This window comes from Vigna unguiculata, chromosome 11, assembly GCF_037176805.1.
Source record: "Vigna unguiculata cultivar grain cowpea cultivar isolate G323 ecotype 2 chromosome 11, ASM3717680v1, whole genome shotgun sequence".
NCBI lineage: Eukaryota > Viridiplantae > Streptophyta > Magnoliopsida > Fabales > Fabaceae > Vigna > Vigna unguiculata.
This window is the reverse complement of record NC_140802.1, coordinates 26502370-26522048: the sequence shown is the minus strand read 5'-3', so window position 1 is coordinate 26522048 and position 19679 is coordinate 26502370. Positions and strand designations below refer to the sequence as shown.

The 19679-nt window shown below is 33.9% G+C and overlaps 1 long non-coding RNA gene across 1 annotated transcript; it reads right to left on the bottom strand.

The window, feature by feature from the left end:
* Positions 1 to 15374: 15374 nt before the first annotated feature.
* On the bottom strand, positions 15375 to 17776 carry LOC146881660 (uncharacterized). Its single transcript, XR_014986106.1, has 2 exons — positions 17486 to 17776; positions 15375 to 16104 (listed from the first exon to the last, which is right to left on the bottom strand). It is a non-coding gene; the product is annotated as an uncharacterized LOC146881660 (long non-coding RNA).
* Between the last annotated feature and the right edge of the window lie 1903 nt (positions 17777 to 19679).

The following is a 19679-nucleotide window of genomic DNA, read 5'->3' as shown; positions in this document are numbered from 1 at the left end:
AATATCTTTTAAAGAAATCGTAAATATCATTTATCTTTATAGTGGATATGATTATCTAAAAATATTTGGAGATGTAGTCAATTTTAAAACTATTTGACAAATATAGTTTGTTGGTAATTTTTTATATAATTAAATAAATTCATTACTTAAAGGTATCTAATAAATTATCACCAACTAATATTTACATTAAGTTTTTGAATCAACTCTTTGCAATTCTGTAGTCCAAATTTGCAATTAAATCCAAGTTTTGTAATCTTAATGAATTTATTTTCACACCTTATTTGAGCTTAATCTTAACTTCAGCATTAAAAAATATTAGAATATCCAAACATAATTTATGGAACTAAAAAGCATTTTTTAAGACATTTTTCTCTCATAAGCTAAAATAGTTTACTTATATAAATTCCAATTAAATTAATCTTTTAAGAACAAATTTCAATTAATAATTCAAAATTAAACATTAAATGATGACTAAAATATGCACTTATCAAGGATAGACTGAGATGCGTTGAGAGGGAAACATAGAGGAAACCATGAAGACGTTGATAGGGAGGATACAAAAGAAGCACGAACTGATATGATGTATTGAGAGGTAGACCTAGATGAATACTAAGAGTAAAACAAAAACAATGGAGGGAAACTTAGTGGTAGAGAGAGATATATGAACAATAAACTTAACAAATTTAAGCCCAATGACAATGAAAAGGTGGAATCGATGAGAAAGAGAAAGACGAAGTTGTTGGTGGCGATTCAAAGCAAGACGAAGACGAAGGTGGAAGTGATAGAAGAAGCAAGACGAAGATGATTCAAAGGTACACGAAGGCGACAGTGGTGCAAGGAGCATTTTTTTCAATTCCTATGGAGGTGTGAAGGAATGTTATTCCAAAGGAGGGAAGCTTTTTCCGTTCAGTCTCACGAAGGTGTGAAACTATTCTCACGTAAGTGTCACGAGGGAAGGAATGAAAAAATTTGCCCAATTATTTACTTATTACTTAGCTTAATTTAGGTCCTTTTTTACTTTAGGACAACTTTTTTAGTTTTTAGATTTTTTAATTTCATTTAGACAATGTTTTAAGGTCTTAGGCCACATTTTTAGATTCTAGTCCACCCTTTTAAAGGCCACATTTAAATAAATATGGTATAAATATTTACGGCTTTAAAAGTGTGGCTTTTCACAATTTTTAAACCACGTTCTCAAAACCGTTGCATTTCGATGTTTAGACTATAGTTTTTTACATGTAGACAAGTTTAGTGTGGCCTATAGTAAAAAATGTTGTAATGAACCCACCATCTGAAGAAACAAATCCTGAATTAATTTCTCAATGAAGTGTTTGACTTGGTTTTATTAATTTATTTATTTTTCATTTAATAATAAAATGTTACTTTTGGAGGAAAACATTACTTGGTCTCATTGATGACTTCTTTTTATAGAGCTTCTATAACATTAAAATCTAGTTCTACAAAGATTTATATATATATATATATATATATATATATATATATATATATATATAAATAATATCTAGCCTCCAACCTAGGCATTCCCTTGTGAAGTGCTTGTGCTAACCTATGTTGCACTAACCCATAAAGAAATAGGCTTAATTTGGTGGTTAATGATTTATTTAAGTGAATAAGTAAAACTATATGCCTCTTCCGGTATCTCTTTTGCATGGAATCTTAGTTGAGTTGCTTTATACAAGCTCAACATTCATTGTAATATTTCAGAATGCTTTCCTTAAGTATTATTGCTTGAAAAATACAATTGTTTTTAAAGTAAATAACATGTAAAATTTCAAGATTTATATTTAAATATAGGGTTAAATATGTTTTTGTCTCTTGAATTTAATTGAAAATTGGAATTAGTCTCTGTTTAAAACTTTGCCTCGATTTAGTTCCTCCAACTTTAAAAAATGTATGAATTTAATCCTTTTAACTAAATTTTGTTCAGTTTATTGGATATTTCAAATGTGTTTCATGATAACATTTGAATTGTTTACACCGTTTGACACATAGTTGAGAAATACGTTTGAAATGTCAAATAAACTTAAAAAAAATTATGTTAAAAGGACTAAATTCACACATTTCTAAAGATAGAAAACTAAATTGGTCTAAAGTTTCGAAGATGGACTAATTCCAATTTTTACTAAAAATTAAGGGACCAAAAACATATTTAACCCTTAAATATATGATGATTATACTTAGATGCCATACAAGATGAAAATCTCTTTCGAAACAATTCATATATGTTTTTTAATAAATTTCTTTATGAAAGTTTCAAAGAAAAAAAGACAGACAGAAAAAATGTAAATATGATACATAATTCTTTTCATTTTCTTATAGTTTTCTTAATTATGATTGATATTTATTTTTCCTTTTTATATTTTTCTATTTAAAAAATATGTGTCATAATAGTATGTTTAAAATCAACTTGATTTTGATCAAGTATTTTTGTTTAGGTTCCGCATTAAAAATTTATAAATTTAAGGTTAATAAAATTTACAAATTGGTATGGACTTATTTTGTCTTCAAACTTGAGTACATGATGTAACATCTCAATTTTTCATGTGTCTAATTTTCATAACCAAATGGCAGATTATTATGGTGGCAGGAGGGGCATGGCCCCCCAAAAATTTTGAAATTTTTTTTACAATAGATATTTTCATTTTTTTTATTATAGATATTAGATATTTTGATTTTATTTTGTTATAAATATTAAATCAAATATTTTATTTCTTTTATAAACATAATAATTAATACTAATAAATAATAAAATATAAAATCAAATATAATAAAGAATAAAGATTAAAAAGATTTATCAAAATATTTTTTATTATTTGTTTTCATTATAGGTTGTGTATTTTATAAATTGTTCTCACATTTCATTCTCATCTATTTTTTTTTTGTTTTTGAAAAGAAAAATATCTATTATTTTTTCTCTTATTTCTCCTTTATTCTCTTCCATCCTCGAGGAAGAAAAGAAGAAGGTAATTTTTTCGTCTCACTTGATAGTGAAATATTAGTTCAATAATTTATTTAATGAGTCTTTTTTATATGTTTATGCCTTGCGTTTCTTACAAATTGTTCTCATCTTCCATTCTTACCTATTTTCTTTTGTTTCTAAAGAGAAAAAGATCAATTATTTTTGCTCTCATCTCTCAAATGTTCTCTTCCATCCTCGAAGAAATAAAGAAGAAGGCAACTCTCTTTTGTCTCACTTGATAGTGAAATATTAGTTTAATAATCTATTTAATGAACCTCTTTTATATTAATTTTTTATTTTATGAACATAGAAGAAAAAAATGATTGTATTGTGTGTGTTTTATAATTGAATTTTAAGTGTGGTTTGATTATCATCGAATTTTCTTTTGGTATTTATGTCTCTCAATTTTTTATTAGATTATGATAAATCATTTTTTAGTATTATTTTTTAAAAATTGGTATATCGATGAAGAATAAAAGAATAGATTCATTTTTATTAGATTATCGTTATACTAAGTTATGTATTCATTTTCATTGTGTTAGTGACAATAATGAAATGTATAAATTTTGGATGTATTATTTTGACTCCCCCAATAATGTTGGTCAAGATCCGCCACCGTTCATATCTACATAAATAATCCCACTCCAAATCGCTACTAAAAATGAAATTGTTAACATTGTATTTAAAATACAAATGAAATGGAAAATAATTCACATACTTTGTAAGACCTAGGAAAAATAATTATTATTTCAAAAGGTGGTGGTTGTACGTGAGGAGTATTATTCAAATAAGTAAATAAATGATTTTAAAAAAGTGAAGTATAACATAGTTGGTTCAAGCTTTAGCTATAGGTTGATGGTCAAGGGTTTGATTCTTATTGTATGTATTTGAAGTGTTTATATTTTAAATATGTTTTTTATAATTGTTCTGGAAGTGTTTATGTGGGCTATATTTTATAATTTATTTGGCATGTTTATAATTTATTTTCTTGAATGCATTAATTGTGTGGATATTATAGTAATGTTTATTGTGCGTGTGGTTAAGAAGAAAAACATGATAGTTGATATGGTTTGGAGTGTTGGTTTTGAACTTAGAGGTACTAAGTTTGAACTTGGGTTAGAGTAGACGGCATGAATATTGGTTTTCTTTTTGGTATTTTTGTGGTCCACTTAAGAAGATGAAAAGTTGAAGGCAAATTCGTTGTATCTGGTCAAAGGCATATGAAGTAATGGCTCATCAAGGTGAATTAAGTGTAGATTAATATTAAGTTTACTTTTAATTTTAATTTTTTTTTATGGAGCAAAAAAATAGAAAGGTTAGTTATAATAATTGTTAGTGCAACCAAATTAGTTTAATGTTTGTTATTAAGTAGAGATAAAAGGTATTTGGCTAAGTTAAATTTTGGTATGTGAGGGCTGGTGAGGCAACATAGATTTGAGAGAGTGCTCAAATTTTTTTTTGCTAAGGCAAAGAAGGGAAGAAGTAGAGGTCTTTGGAGTAGTGGAAATTTTCAGTTGAGAATTAGAGAACCATTATGACTGGGAAATTCCAGGTAAGGAGTGTTAAGCCTTATTCTCATTGTTTTGTGATTATGTTTTAAGAAAGATGTGCAGTTGAAATATGGAATTGTAAGGGGAGTGAACTCTTTTCTTTATTATTTTTGTGGGTAGAGCAATGTTTTACAGTGGGGGATTTCTTCTTTTCTTCTCTTTTGTGGTCATGATATGGTAATTATGTTTTAATGGAGGAATCCATGGTGGAATGGTGAAATGCACTTTTGGATTTAAGTTTCAGTGTAACGGAACATTACAAAGAATTATGTAAGTTACAACATTTTTTTTGTTAAATACGACGTTTTGAACCACCATAATTTACACCAGTGGTAGTTTCAAGAACTGTCATACATGTTGTCACCATTTTATGTAGTGTATAAAGAGATGTTTTGTACACGTAAAAAATGGTAGTTAAAATTGTCGCAATTTGCTTATTGAAAGCACAATTTCAATGTAAATTGTGACACCTTGAAATGCCACTATTTCATTATATTCGGATATTTTCAACTATCATAATTTAAAAACTATATATTATTTATAATTATTCACATACATTTATGATTTGCTAATATAATAAATCTATTTAATAATAAATACAATAATATAAACTTATAAAAGTGCACAAAAAAGTAATCAAAATTAATTTGGTAGATGGTTTAAGATAACAAAGTATTTACATCATTTGATCACAATTACATATCCATGTCAGTATCCAAAAACAAAGAAAATACACATGTCAATATTGCAACAAAAAAAAAAATATTGATATTAAGACAGTTTCTACACCAAAATATCAATTTGTCTTGCTTGCTCCACTTGATCCTTTTTTTGGTCATTTCCAGATGGCACACCTCTACAATTTACTTTAAGCCATTTAATTAAGTAAATTATACCTCACAAATCAAGAGATATGGCAAACCTACAACAATAGAAGCTAGGTATTCCGGAACATCTTCTTTATAAGTAATGTAGGCAAGCAATGTTTGCATTTGGCTTTTTATAGTTGCAAGCTCATTTTCTATCCTCACAAACTTGTCCTCTGTATTTGGAGAAGTTCCACTAGATGAAGCAAAATTCATACCACTTAATCTTGTGCTTAATTGTTTAAAAGATCTTCAACCACATATGTACTTGTAATAACAAAAGGTTCGCTTACACTTGGTCCTTCACCATGGAAATACCATGTTTTGTAATTTTTAGGAAATGTTCTACATGTTAAGTGATCTTCAGCAGCATCCTAATTTGCCATTTTTTAAAACCACACTTTGAACATGGACAGTTAATGACAAGACCATTAACATGTTCAAAAGCAAAATCCAAAAAGACTTTCGTTCCTTTTGCATATTCAATTGTGTTTCATGGTTTAGAAATCCACGGTTTATATATTGGCATGAATACAAAAAAATAAAATAAGAAAACAAAATTTAGTTATATAGCAAATACTGACGGAAGGCCAATAAGAGATAGAGAGATTTTGAGTGCTAAAAACAACATGTCACACACTAAGAGAAATAAACAAACTAAAATCTATGTCTCAATACAGAAATATTTATATCTAAAGTTGTGAGAGACCTTTTTCTTAACTATTGCCAATTTCTTTGAAAAAGTAATTTTAGTCCAAAACACAGAGAACATCAAAATATTTAATTAATAGTTGGATAGAGAGTGAAAAATCACTACAAGAAAATGTCTTATTAGTAACCAATGTTAGTGACTAAAAGTTGTTAGTCACTATAGTAACCAATTTAGATATCAATTTACAAATTGTTTCTAATCACACTTCACATTCACCAATAACTTCAACTATGAAATTAAGCCTATAAAAGAGAAGTAAATTATACATATTAATAATAACCTAAAAAATATTACATTAATAAAAAAATAAAAGTTAGATGAAAAAATATATTATTATGACTATTGAAATTTTGAAAAGTTTGATTGGATTAAAAAACAAAAGTTATAATATTTAACTGAGACTATTTCATATATTTCATAAAGGTAATAACAATACTTAAAAATAAAAGTCAACCAATTCAAAACAATTTAATCCAAACCATCTTTATCATATTGATGTAAACTGCAAACGTTAGAAATTCATATCGTAATAAAGAAATGGGTCCACTTGCATTACCACTACCAAAATAAATATAACTACTGAATTGGAAAAATGGATTATATATAGCTACTAAATTGAGAAAACTATGTCTAACTAAATACTTAAGTGCCATAAAAATCTAAAAACACGTATTACATGCACTTTACTCACAAATAATATAACTATCAAAAGTAATTTTACTTTTAGTAGAAACATTCTTAATATCAAATGAAATTTGGATTCTCTATTAATATTTCAGTATTGTTCCTTCAAATTACACTAATTTACATTTAGAATAAATAGAAATGAGTAACTCTTGTTGGTAATAATTTTCCATACATAAATAAAGCCAAAAATAAAACTAAAACTAAAACTTGATTGAATACAAATTCAAAAAATGGTGATGAATTGGTGTAACACCTCTTTCGAGATGTCACATGTAATTTTTTTTTCCAAAACTTCTAAATACATCCACTGATACAATCCTATTAAATAACATTTTTTCACAATTATTTTATCTCAAAATAACACATGTCAAAAGATTCATCTGAAACAACTTTATTCCTCAAAATAAATCATGGTTCAATTAGCCAATTGAATTAAACAATCAAACAAGACTTAATACAAATCCTTTAAGTTTAATTCTCGCAACAAGAAACTATTACATTTTTATTCAAAGGACATTTTCAATCATCAAAACAAAAACTCCCCAAGGCTTACCCACTAACTCTTAACAACTAAGTTTCTCCAACTATATCTGTAACAACATCTACTCCCATATAACACAAGTTACACGATCATCACATATGGAAACCACAACCAAAAACATGCAAAGGTGAGCTAACCATGTAACATATCACATATCAGTGTAAATCATGGTTCAACCAACCAATTGAATTAAACCATTAAACAAGCCTTAATACAAATCCTTTAAGTTTAAATCTCACAACAAGAAACTATTACATTTTTATTCAAAGGACATTTTCAATCATCATGACAAAACTCCCCAAGGCTTCCCCATGAGCTCCTAACAACTAAGCTTCTCCAACTGTATCTGCAACAACATCTACTCCCGTATAACACAAGTTACACGATAATCACATATGGAAACCACAACCAAAAACATGAAAGGGTGAGCTAACCATGTAACATATCACATATCAATGTAAATCATGGTTCAACCAACCAATTGAATTAAACCATCAAACAAGCCTTAATACAAACCCTTTAAGTTTAAATCTCACAACAATAAACTATTACATTTTTATTCAAAGGACATTTTCAATCATCGTGACAAAACTCCCCAAGGCTTCCCCACGAGCTCCTAACAACTAAGCTTCTCCAACTGTATATGCAACAATATCTACTCTCGTATAACACAAGTTACACGACCGTCGTAGGTGGAAACCACAATTACAAACATGCAAAGGTGAGCTAACCATGTAACATATCACATATCAATGTAAATCAACATAGAATTCACCAAGCATTACCACAATATATAATAACTCATCCAAGCTATCAACTATCACATGTTCTCAAAGTCACAACATGTAATCATCAACATATTACCACTAAGTAATATTAAACGAAATGAAACCAAATCTCATGCAATTTACCAAAGATGCCACGTCCCATTACTCTCACAACGAGCCTTGACGAAGTCTACAACTTCCCATTACTCATATCAAGAGCTCCGACGAAGTGCACAACTTACCATTACTCTTATCAAGAGGCCTGACAAAGTGCACCTCCAATAGAATTTACGGAGAGATACATTCCATTACATTCATAACCAAGTATACACTTTCTCATAATGATCACAAATCAATCAACAATCCCATGATTATCCACAATCATGATCAATAAACATATAGACACAACAAGGCCTCAACATCACATGTATCATAACAATTGACATCATACAATCCTCATCATTATGTTTAACATACATTAGTCATCAAGCCCAACATCCAATAGACTGCAAATGGAACCTATCATAATTTATCATAACAAAATATGAACATAATACACCCATGAAAACCAACAATCATGTGTAACATATATCTCCAACCATATACCTCAAAACTATTCAAACTAAACAACATGTCATGAACTAGATGTCCAAATTTAAGCTAAATGGGATTGTTAACGAATCGGGAAATGTAATTTTATGAAAACTATGCAGACTAGAAATATTAGTGGCACCCAAAGCCTAGAAACCAAAGACCTAGTGCCCGGTGGTAGGAAACTAGTGCCCAATGGCCTCAAAACTCGAGACTAAGGGTCTGTCGAAAAGAAGCCAACACTTGCCAGCCCTTGTTTAACGAAAATAGGAAAAAACATTTTTTTCATGAATAATGTACATGTTTCACACATACCAAGCATCTAAAACATGCAGAAAGCTTACGAATCATCTCATATCATTCCTATAAATCCAAAAACATGTACACATAATGGGATTCCTTATACTAAAAGATTAATGTGTAAGTACACATCACCTACTTCAACTCTAAAACATTGAACCCATATATATGTATATGCTCATTGTAAGACCCAAGAAAAATTAAATAAATAATAAATATTAATTAACAATAATTGTGGAATCGAATTACCTCTAAGAGAATTAAATGGCCAAGTCTTAACAAGGAGTAATGGTAGATCAAGTGGTTGAACGTGAGGAGTGGTGTTGAGAGGACTTGGGTTTGAGTCTTGTGTATGTCATTAGTGTATTATTTTAATTATTTAATTGTTTTGCATGTGTGCATGATCGTGGAGGTGGATAATATAATTATAGATGTGCATGAATTGTCATGAAACATATAATGACTTATTGGTTATGCATATGATTGGTAATTGGGTGGTTGAGTGTTTGATTCTTGGCTAGCATTAAATGGTTCCTTTTAACGTTGAATTATTTTTGCCACGTGAGTAGATGCTCAGGAACCCTAGTCATCTTAGGGTAGCGAGAAGGATAGGCTATGGCAGTTATGGTGCATGAACCCATGTAAATGCAAGTTAATGACCATTAAAGTATAATTTCGTTTATAATTTAATTCTATTTTGTTTGGGTGAAAAATGAGTGAAGAAAGAGTTTAGTGAAGGGAAAACGAAGGGGCATAGTTGTGGTAGGAGAGAGGGTTTTGGGAGATAAAAAATTTCGTGACCCAAAGAGTGTTAGTGAGGGTTCTTCGTGATAAAGGCAAGGGTGAGGTCAATTTGGATCAAGAAGGAGGTTAGGAGCGCAATTGGGGCACGAAATCTAGGTAAGGGGAGTTGCCCTATGTGCTTTAAGTTTTCATTTTCTATGATGTCCTTGGATCCTTGTATGCCTTTTTGCATTGAGTTTTCACTATTGTTTCGTGTTTCTGGGTTTGTATCTAGAAACCGCCTTGCAAGGTTCAAGGTCTGCTAGCGACGCATGGTGTGTGATGGTTGTTTCTGGGTTTTTGTCAAGAAACTGCTAGGCGACGTTCCTAGGCCGCTAGGTGGCACACGAAAATTATGTCGTTTTGCACTATTTTGTTACTGCAGTGAAAAAGTTAATTTGCAAAATGTATTTTCTTTGTCCTTGTAGAGTAATTTCGGATAACAAAATATTGAAATGCTACTGTGTATGGATATGTTAGGATAAATTATTGCATGAACAAGAATGAGGGTTACATTAGTGATGGACGTCCTTGGAGTAGGAGAGGAAGGAAATCAATGGAGAATGATGAGGAGAAGATGAAGTGCAGCGGAATTTGGAGAATTAGAGAAAGGTTGCTCATGGAAATGGAGAATTTGGTGAAGATGAAGAGTAGAAGTGGAGCTATGGTATGGAAGGTGGCTAGAGGAGATGAAAGAGAAGGTTAGCCATGTGTGCTCTCAAATTAATAGAAGTGTGGAGTGATCTAAAACACTAGCATCTATTAGCAATTCAAGAGTAACCATTACAATATTTGAGTGGCTCTATTTATAGGCCCATGTGAATCTTTCTCATCATGCTTCTAGTGATTGGGCCTTGATATGGGCTTGGGCTTGTTGATGCACTTGATCTTGGGCTTGTTGGGGTCACATCATCCCCTCCCCCTCGAAGAGGATTGCCCTCAAATCTTGGTGGTCACCCTCTTCATCAAAAATACCTACAAAAGGAACCAAATCAGTAGTGTAGAAAGTAGGATGCACACCATATTCCGGAGGAAGATCCAATTGATAAGCATTATTATTGATCTTCTTGATGATTTGGAATGGACCATCACCTCGGGGACTAAGTTTGGATTTTCTTATATTAGGAAATCTTTCCTTCCTTAAGTGCAACCAAACTAAATCTCCTTCATTAAAAGACCGAACTCTCTTGCCCTTGTTTTTAGAATGAGCAATCTTTTCAACATGGGCTTGAATTTGGTGTTTAACCTTCTCATGAAAATCTTTTATGAACTTGGACTTAGAAACCCCTTCTTTATGAACAAAATCAAAAGAAGTTGGAAGAGGTAATAAGTCCAATGGTGTGAGAGGGTTAAGACCATAAACTACCTTAGAGGGTGAGAGTTTGGTGGTGCTATGGACCACTCTATTGTAAGCAAATTTAATGTGGGGAAGATAGTCATCCCAAGATTTATGATTCCCCTTAAGCAAAACCCTAAGCAATGTGGAAAGAGATCTATTGACTACCTCAGTTTGCCCATCAGTTTGTGGGTGACAAGAGATAGAGAAAGAAAGTTTTGTTCCTAGCCTAGACCATAAGGTCCTCCAAAAATGGCTTAGGAATTTAGCATCCCTATCAGACACAATTTTTTGGGTAACCCATGAAGGTGAACCACTTCTCTAAAGAACAACCTTGCTATGTTACTAGCATCATCTACTTTGTGGCATGGTATAAAATGTGCCATTTTAGAAAAACGGTCCACTACCACAAATATAGAGTCAACAACCCTAGAAGTCCTTGGAAGCCCTAGGACAAAATCCATACTTATATCCTCCCAAGGGGTGGAAGCAACAGGCAAAGGAGTATACATCCCTGCAGGCATTGCGCTAGACTTAGCATGCAAACAATTCAAACAACTAGCAAATAGTTTTGTATTTCCCTTTTCATATGGGGCCAAAAGAATTTCTCTTTAAGCATGGCCAAAGTTTTGGCAACCCCAAAGTGACCCATAAGTCCCCCCTCATGCATTTCTTTGATCAAAAGTTTTCTATGAGAACCTATAGGAATACATAGGCGGCCTTCTTTGAAAAGATATCCATTTGAGAGATAAAAGCCGCCTTGGGACTTAGTGAGACAATCATGATAAATGGTAGCAAAGAAGGGATCATGAATATACAATTCACATATGTTGTCAAATCCAAGAATTTGGGATCCAAGCTTGGCTAAGAGAGTATATCTCCTTGATAGTGCATCAGCCACCACATTAGCTTTCCCTTTCTTGTACTTGATAACATAAGGGAATTGTTCCAAGTACTCAACCCACTTTGCATGCCTTTTATTCAATTTGTGTTGGCTCTTCAAATACTTGAGAGTTTCATGATCACTATGGATAATAAACTCTTTTGTTACAAGATAATGTTCCCAAGTATGAAGAGCTCGCACAAGAGCATATAACTCTTTGTCATAGGTGGGATAGTTACGAGAAGGACCATTTAGTTTTTCACTAAAATAGGCAATTGGATGACCTTCTTGTAACAAAACCGCACATATTCCCACCCTAGAAGCATCACATTCTAGCTCAAAAGTTTTCTCAAAATTTGGAAGAGCAAGAATGGGAGCTTGGGTGAGCCTAGTCTTGATATCATCAAAAGCCTTTTGTTGTCTTTCACCCCACTCAAAAGATATGTCTTTCTTAACAAGTTCATTGAGGGGTGAAGCAATGGTGGAGAAGTTGGGGACAAATCTTCTATAAAAACTTGCTAATCCATGAAAACTTCTAATGTCCCCAACATTCTTTGGCACAGGCCATTCTTGGATGACCTTGATTTTTGCGAGGTCAACATGCACCCCACTCTTATTGACCACAAATCCCAAAAAGATGACACTCTCTACATAGAAAGTGCACTTGTCAATGTTAGCATAGAGTTGGTGGTCTCGGAGAAGAGATAACACAACTCTAAGATGACCCACATGAAGTTTAGAGCTTGTACTATACACCAAGATGTCATCAAAATAGACAACAACAAACTTGCCTATACAATCTCGCAAGACATGATTCATTAGGCGCATGAATGTACTAGGAGCATTGGTTAGACCAAAGGGCATGACTAACCATTCATATAGACCAAATTTTGTTTTGAAAGCAGTTTTCCACTCATCACCTTTTTGAATACGAATTTGGTGATAACCACTTTTGAGGTCTATTTTTGAAAATATTTGTGCTCCATGTAATTCATCCAACATATCATCTAGTCTTGGGATTGGATGCCTATATTTTATGGTGATGTTGTTGATAGCCCTACAATCACAGCACATACGCCACTTTCCATCTTTCTTAGGCACCAACAACACAGGCACAACACAAGGACTTAAACTTTTTTGAACCCATCCCTTGTCTAGCAACTCATTCACTTGAGTTTCTATCTCCTTGGTCTCAATTGGGTTTGTCCTATAGGCAGGTCTATTAGGAAGACTTGCCCCTGGGACAAAATCAATTTAGTGCTCAATCCCTCTAAAAGGTGGAAGACCATGAGGGCCATCCTTTGGAAAAATATCTTGAAATTCATGAAGGAGAGCACAAATGGAAGGAGGTAGATCCTTAAGAGAAGGATGTTCAAGACAAGTAAGGATTGCTTGACAAAGTAAGAGGAAGGGAGGTTGCTCATTATGAAGAGTGTGCAAAAGAGTTTTATGAGTTAAAAGAACTTCATGAGCAACATCCTTAGAAGAAGAAACTTCCTCTACCTTTGTCTTGTCCTTAGAATCTTTAGAAGCATTAGAGTTCTTGGAACTCTCTTCCTCTCTCCTAGCTCGCATTTGAACTTGATCACTAGCAACTTGGCTAGGAGTGAGGGGATGCAACACAAAAGTTTTTGAATGATGTTGGAGGGTGATCTCATTGGTGTGGCCATTGTGTAAGATTTTATGATCAAATTGCCAAGGCCTCCCTAAGAGAATATGGCAAGCTTCCATTGGGATTACATCACATAAAACTTTATCTTTAAATTTCCCGATGGAGAACTTGACTTTCACTTGATGTTCAACTTTGAGATCCCCATCTTCATTAAGCCAATGAAGTTTGTAAGGTTTGGGATGGGGTAACAAAGTCAAATTCAACTTCTCAACCAATCTTGTGCTACAACAATTGTAACAAGATCCACTATCAATGATCAAAGAACAAGTGTTTTTCAAAACCTCACATCTTGTGTGGAAAATATTTTCTCTTTGATCATTGAGAGGAATGCTAGGTTGGTTATTGAGAAGCCTCCTAATCATCAAAAGTTTCCTTTCATTTGGATATGAATGTTCTTGAGAATCACTAGAATGAGAAGTGTTGGAGTCACTTGAATATGACTCCTCTTGGCTAGTGTAGAGGTCTTTGCCCTTAAGCACAATGGTTCGTTTGGTAGGGCATTGAGCGGCCACATGACCTCTACCTAGACACTTGAAACATTTGATGTCACTACCTCTTTTGTTGGTGGAGGATTCACCCTTTTCACTTACCTTTGTAAGGCTCTTAAGAGTGGACTCTTTTTCTTTTGAAAAATCTTTCTTTGGAAAATCACTTTTAGAAAAAGAGGGAGAATCCTTGCGAGAAGGACGTCTCAAAAGTTGTTGCTCCACCTTGATGCTCATTTGAACAAGATCATTAAAATTACGGTAGGGGAGCAACTCAACTTTATATCTTATGTTGTAATTGAGTCCACTTAAGAACCTAGCAATGGTAAGTTCCTCTTCTTCTTCAATTCCGGCTCTCATGATGTAGAGCTCCATCTTTTGTCTATACTCTTCTATAGACATAGATCTTTGTTGGAGCCTTTGGAGCTTGTCCAAGAGCTCTCTTTTGTTTTGTAGTAGGAGGAAACATGGCGGGCATGAAGGGCTTCCTTAAGATCATTCCAATACTCAATATCATGTAGCCTTTTTCTCCTTCTTTGGAGGACTAAGGAAGTCCACCAATTAAGAGCATGCCCTTGAAAGCTAAGAGTAGCTACAGACACACGCCTCTCTTCCTCCACAACATGACTCTCAAACAATTGTTCTACTTTGGCAACCCAATCAAGAAAAACCTCAACATTATCCTTCCCATAGAAATGAGGCAAATCAATTTTGACTTCCTTTGGGTGAGGAGGTATGCGCCTTTGCCTTCTTACACGAGGCGATTGTCTAAGGTTAATGCGCTCCTCTTCCTCCTCTTCAAAATCATACTCATGCCTTGAAGGGGCACGAGAAGGCCTAGGAGAGGCACGGGTATTGTGGTTGGGAGGGGTAAGTTGATTGGCAATTAATTGAAGATTGGCTTGTATGGAAGCCTTTTTAATTTTAAGGTCCCTAACCTCTTGAGAGAGATTATTTAGGACTCTAGGATCAACCTCAACCTCCTCATCACCACTTGTGTGGAGGTTGTTTTAATCATGTTGTTGATGTTGGGTACTAGCACGAGTAGCCCTTCTAGTGCTCATGGTGATTGAAAGAACTTAGAACTTTAACAAAATAGTGAAAGAAGAAACCAAGACAAGTAGACCTCCAGGTTAGGCGAGGTGAGTCTAAAAGACATCTTAAGTACCAAGGCCAATCCTTGCCAAGATGTACTTGCAAAATGTTTCAAAAATCACACAATTGTTTAAGGCTAAGTAAATAGAATCACTTGAGACACTAAGCACTAACAAACACAAACAAGACTCAAAGAAAAGAAAAGACTAACACTAAAAACAGACCCCTAAATGGCAAAAATTTTAGAGACGTTGGTCTCACAAATTTAAACCACTAAGCGTCTAACTATGCGGCCTAAAAGCAAGATGAGAAAGCATTTAGAACTTTCAACACACTCACTTATTAAAACGTTGCACTAGAATATGAAAAAGGTTCTACTTAGGAGATGGGATTGAACACCTTTGGTTCCCCAAGACACCTAAGTAGGCCATGGATACAATGGAATGTTCAAAGCAAAAGAAATTGATGCACAAGTTTTGGTACAAAGTGAAGCAAACCGAGAGCAAATTGGATGCTAGAAAACAAGATTTTAAGGCTTTTTGGAGAACCAAGAAAATGCCTTAGAATGCTTCAATTGTACCAAAAAGAGGTGGCAAAATTATACACAATTAAAGAACTAAAAGGTGTTGCTAAGATGAGGTCCAAAATGTGCAGCCAAAGACTCCAAAACAGCACCAAAACAAGCTCTCCAAAGATCACAGCTGCTGGAAAATCCCGAGAGCAAAAGAGGCTTTGGTAGCCTTTGTATATGACCAAATTTAAGCACCAAAGTATGTAAAAGTATCCTTTGCAGCACCACACTACTAGAGCATCCAAAAACAGCAACCAAATCTGCAAAAGAGTGAAAGAAAGAATACTATGGCAAGCAAACTAGTTAGCACACACTCTCTCAAATGAATAGGCTCAAAACTCTCAAACTCTCAAAGGTGAGGAGAAGGCAATCATATAGAAAACACACAAGCTAAAATTCTACTTCAATATCCACCACCTAAGATGCTACCATATCATATAAACCATTCTAAATTCCATAGCATCATTAATCAACCAAAATCGAGAGACAAGTAGATGAACCCAAATAAAAGAGAAAGCAAGAAAAGCTAATTAGAAATGCTAAACCAACAGAGAATTGAAATGAAACATGACTAGAAAGAGGTTCAAGAAGTGACAAGCAAAAAATTAAAGTGCTCAATCATATGGCTGAAAACAGCACAATCAGCAAAACAAAAGTGCTCAATCATATGGCTGAAGTACTCATTGCAAAACAGTAGCAAATGAAGTAATGAATTGACTTCCAAAGCAAATCAATAATGAAGCAACATAGAGTACAAACTCAAGCCAAAATTCATGAGAAAACGAGCACTATAAACACACAAACACGCACAAAACAGCACTGAAACAGTGAGTTTTCGGAAACTGCAGTGCCAGAAAACGGAAATATGAGCCTCAACTTGCATGATTTTTCATTTTTTTTGTACTCAACATTTTTAAATGATTCTTTTTTTGTATTTTTCGTCTGGATGTTAACTAAATGATACAAAAATCAGATTGAATTTTGGTGCACTGAGTTACTCATAAAAAAACAAACACAGAGACTGTGCGTGCAGTGATTTGGTAGAAAACAGAAGAAAACTGGAGCAGATTTGCTCTCTGAAATTGTAGGAGATGTTCTATGGAAAGCATAGCTAAAGAACTTGATTATGAACTGAAATCAAGCATGAATCATAGAAGAACATCTTAGACACACAAAAGCACAATCCAATCGGTGAAATGGATGAAAAACAGTGAGGATTCAGGCCTTAAACATCCACACACTTCCTTGAAGGATCATAGTGTTTTGGCTGTGAGATGTGGCTCGGAAACTCAATCAATTCAGTAAGAAATGCAATTAAATGGTGGGAAAGATGAATTAACGCACAAACAAAGCATAGAACATGACTTAAACATAACTGGAATGATAAAATGCAAAGAAGGACTGAATTCACCGAATAAAAATGCAGAAAACTCAAAAACCAAAGAACAAGTGCTGGAAAAACGAAAATGGAACCTAAAAATAGATTTGCACCAATGAAGCAAGGAGTAATACAAGATGAATCAATGGAGATTCATGTAGCCTCAATGTCAAATGGTGGAGAACATTAAAAACATGAAAAAAATAGCAGCAAAAGTGAAGAAAACAGTGGAGAAGAGAGAGAAAACGGAAATTGAAAGAGGAGACAAGTATGGACTAAGAACCTTACCCAAACCAAGAGGATGGATGCACCAAAGGCTTGGATGGCTCTAGATACCAATTGATGGACGTCCTTGGAGTAGGAGAGGAAGGAAATCCATGGAGAATGATGAGGAGAAGATGAAGTGCAGCAGAATTTGGAGAATTAGAGAAAGGTTGCTCTCATAAATGGAGAATTTGGTGAAGATGAAGAGTAGAAGTGGAGCTATGGTATGGAAGGTGGCTAGAGGAGATGAAAGAGAAGGTTAGCCATGTGTGCTCTCAAATTAATAGAAGTGTGGAGTGATCTCAAACACTAGCATCTATTAGCAATTCAAGAGTAACCATTACAATATTTGAGTGGCTCTATTTATAGGCACATGGTCGGCCAAATGAAGAGAAAATGCAACAAAGATGAAATGCAAATGTAGCTTGGAGAAGAAGCTTGATTGTAGACCATGTGATGTAGTAGATGAGTTTAGATGGTGCCAAGCGGCGTATCACACTCTCCTTGTCCATGTCACACGCACCATGCTTCCATCACATGCTCCTTGCTTAGTTCATGCTTTGCTTGCATCCAAAAGGAGAACCACTCTAGTGAGAGGCCCATGTGAATCTTTCTCATCATGCTTCTAGTGATTGGGCCTTGATATGGGCTTGGGCTTGTTGATGCACTTGAGCTTGGGCTTGTTGGGGTCACATCAATTAGGGTTTGGGGATGAGTTAAAATTATGCTATTCAGTTTAAGAATATTGGGATGGTGTATTAGTTTATGTCTAAATTGAACATGTATGAATCTAGAAGCATGCCTGAGTGTATATTGTGTGAAATTGGATGAATGTGACATGCTTTTGGAGTAATTTGGGATTTCTTGCAGGTGGGAAATATGAAATCATGTATGCATTTTGATGAATCACCTAGCGGCAGGTATGCATCGCCAAGCGACGTGTGGGGGCCAATAGTGAGGTGTAGTTTGAGTGTTGGTATTGTGGGTTGGGTTTCTCTTGGGGTTCTTTTTGACTTATATATGTGGGAGTGATGTAACTGGGACAAATTGCATTATTGTGGGTCTATTACATGAAATATGATGGCATAATAATCCTAAACCTGGTTGGGTATGAGATATTTGAATGCATGGAATGTTATGGGCAATGTTTGAGATAAGTTATGACTTATGGGATTTGTATGCAGGGTTTAATTATGTTTTGACAGTCTTTGATGAAAATGTTATATTCCTTGTAAATTCAAGTGTTGGATTGGTTCAAAGTTTTGATTGCATGCATGTTGATACTTGAATGATGCATATGAGCTATGATGATGCAATTTGGAGTATGTTGAAGTATACAAATGCGTATTTTAGTTTCTAGATGTATGAGAATTGGATAATGGGATGTTAGGAACTATTTTAGAGTGCCTAATATAAGTAGTTTTGCATATGTGGTTGAGGGCCACACAACACGTAGAGAAAAAGGGAACGAATTGCTTGCTCACTTGCTTGTCACCATTGAAGCTCATTTGCTCAAGGAAATGTGGCAGAAAGAAATGCTTCTCTCGTACTCGTGGTGGAAAGGGGCAAACGAAACCCATAAACAACACAAAGGCTTGCTTTGGCACTTGTGACAGAAAAGGGGCATAGAGGAACCCTCACTTGGCAGAAACAAAAAGGGAAAAAAGTGAAATTGGGAAAGGGGGAAAACGTGAAATTTATAGCGAAACCTTCACACATGATAACTTAATCTAATAAATTTTTTTCTTTTAATTAAGTGACGTATGCGTGGGCCATCCGATGCCAACAATTAAAGCATTGTGCATTAACCATCTATCGCTTTTAATTTTCGTGTAATGTGTTGGCCAAGCTGATGAGAAGGTTAACAAAATTTGTAAGCACCCATTAATTCATCACGTCAACTTATTTTCTTTTAATAAATTCACCTTAATATCTATAGAGTGGGCTGTGCGTTGGTTTAGTTAATGCCCTTTCCGTCCTCATTATAGCCAAAGCCATTTTTTGAAGTTGAATAGTAACATTCTTGTAGTGTTGGATCAGAGACGTACTTCCTTAATTGGGATACATGAAACACATTATGGAGGTTAGCCAGTTCAGGAGGTAATGTAACCTTACAAGCAAATCAACTAATCCTTTGGAGTATTTGATAGGGTCTAACAAACTTAGGAGACAACTTCTTTGATATTAAAGCTCTTCCCATTCTTATAGTAAGTGTTAC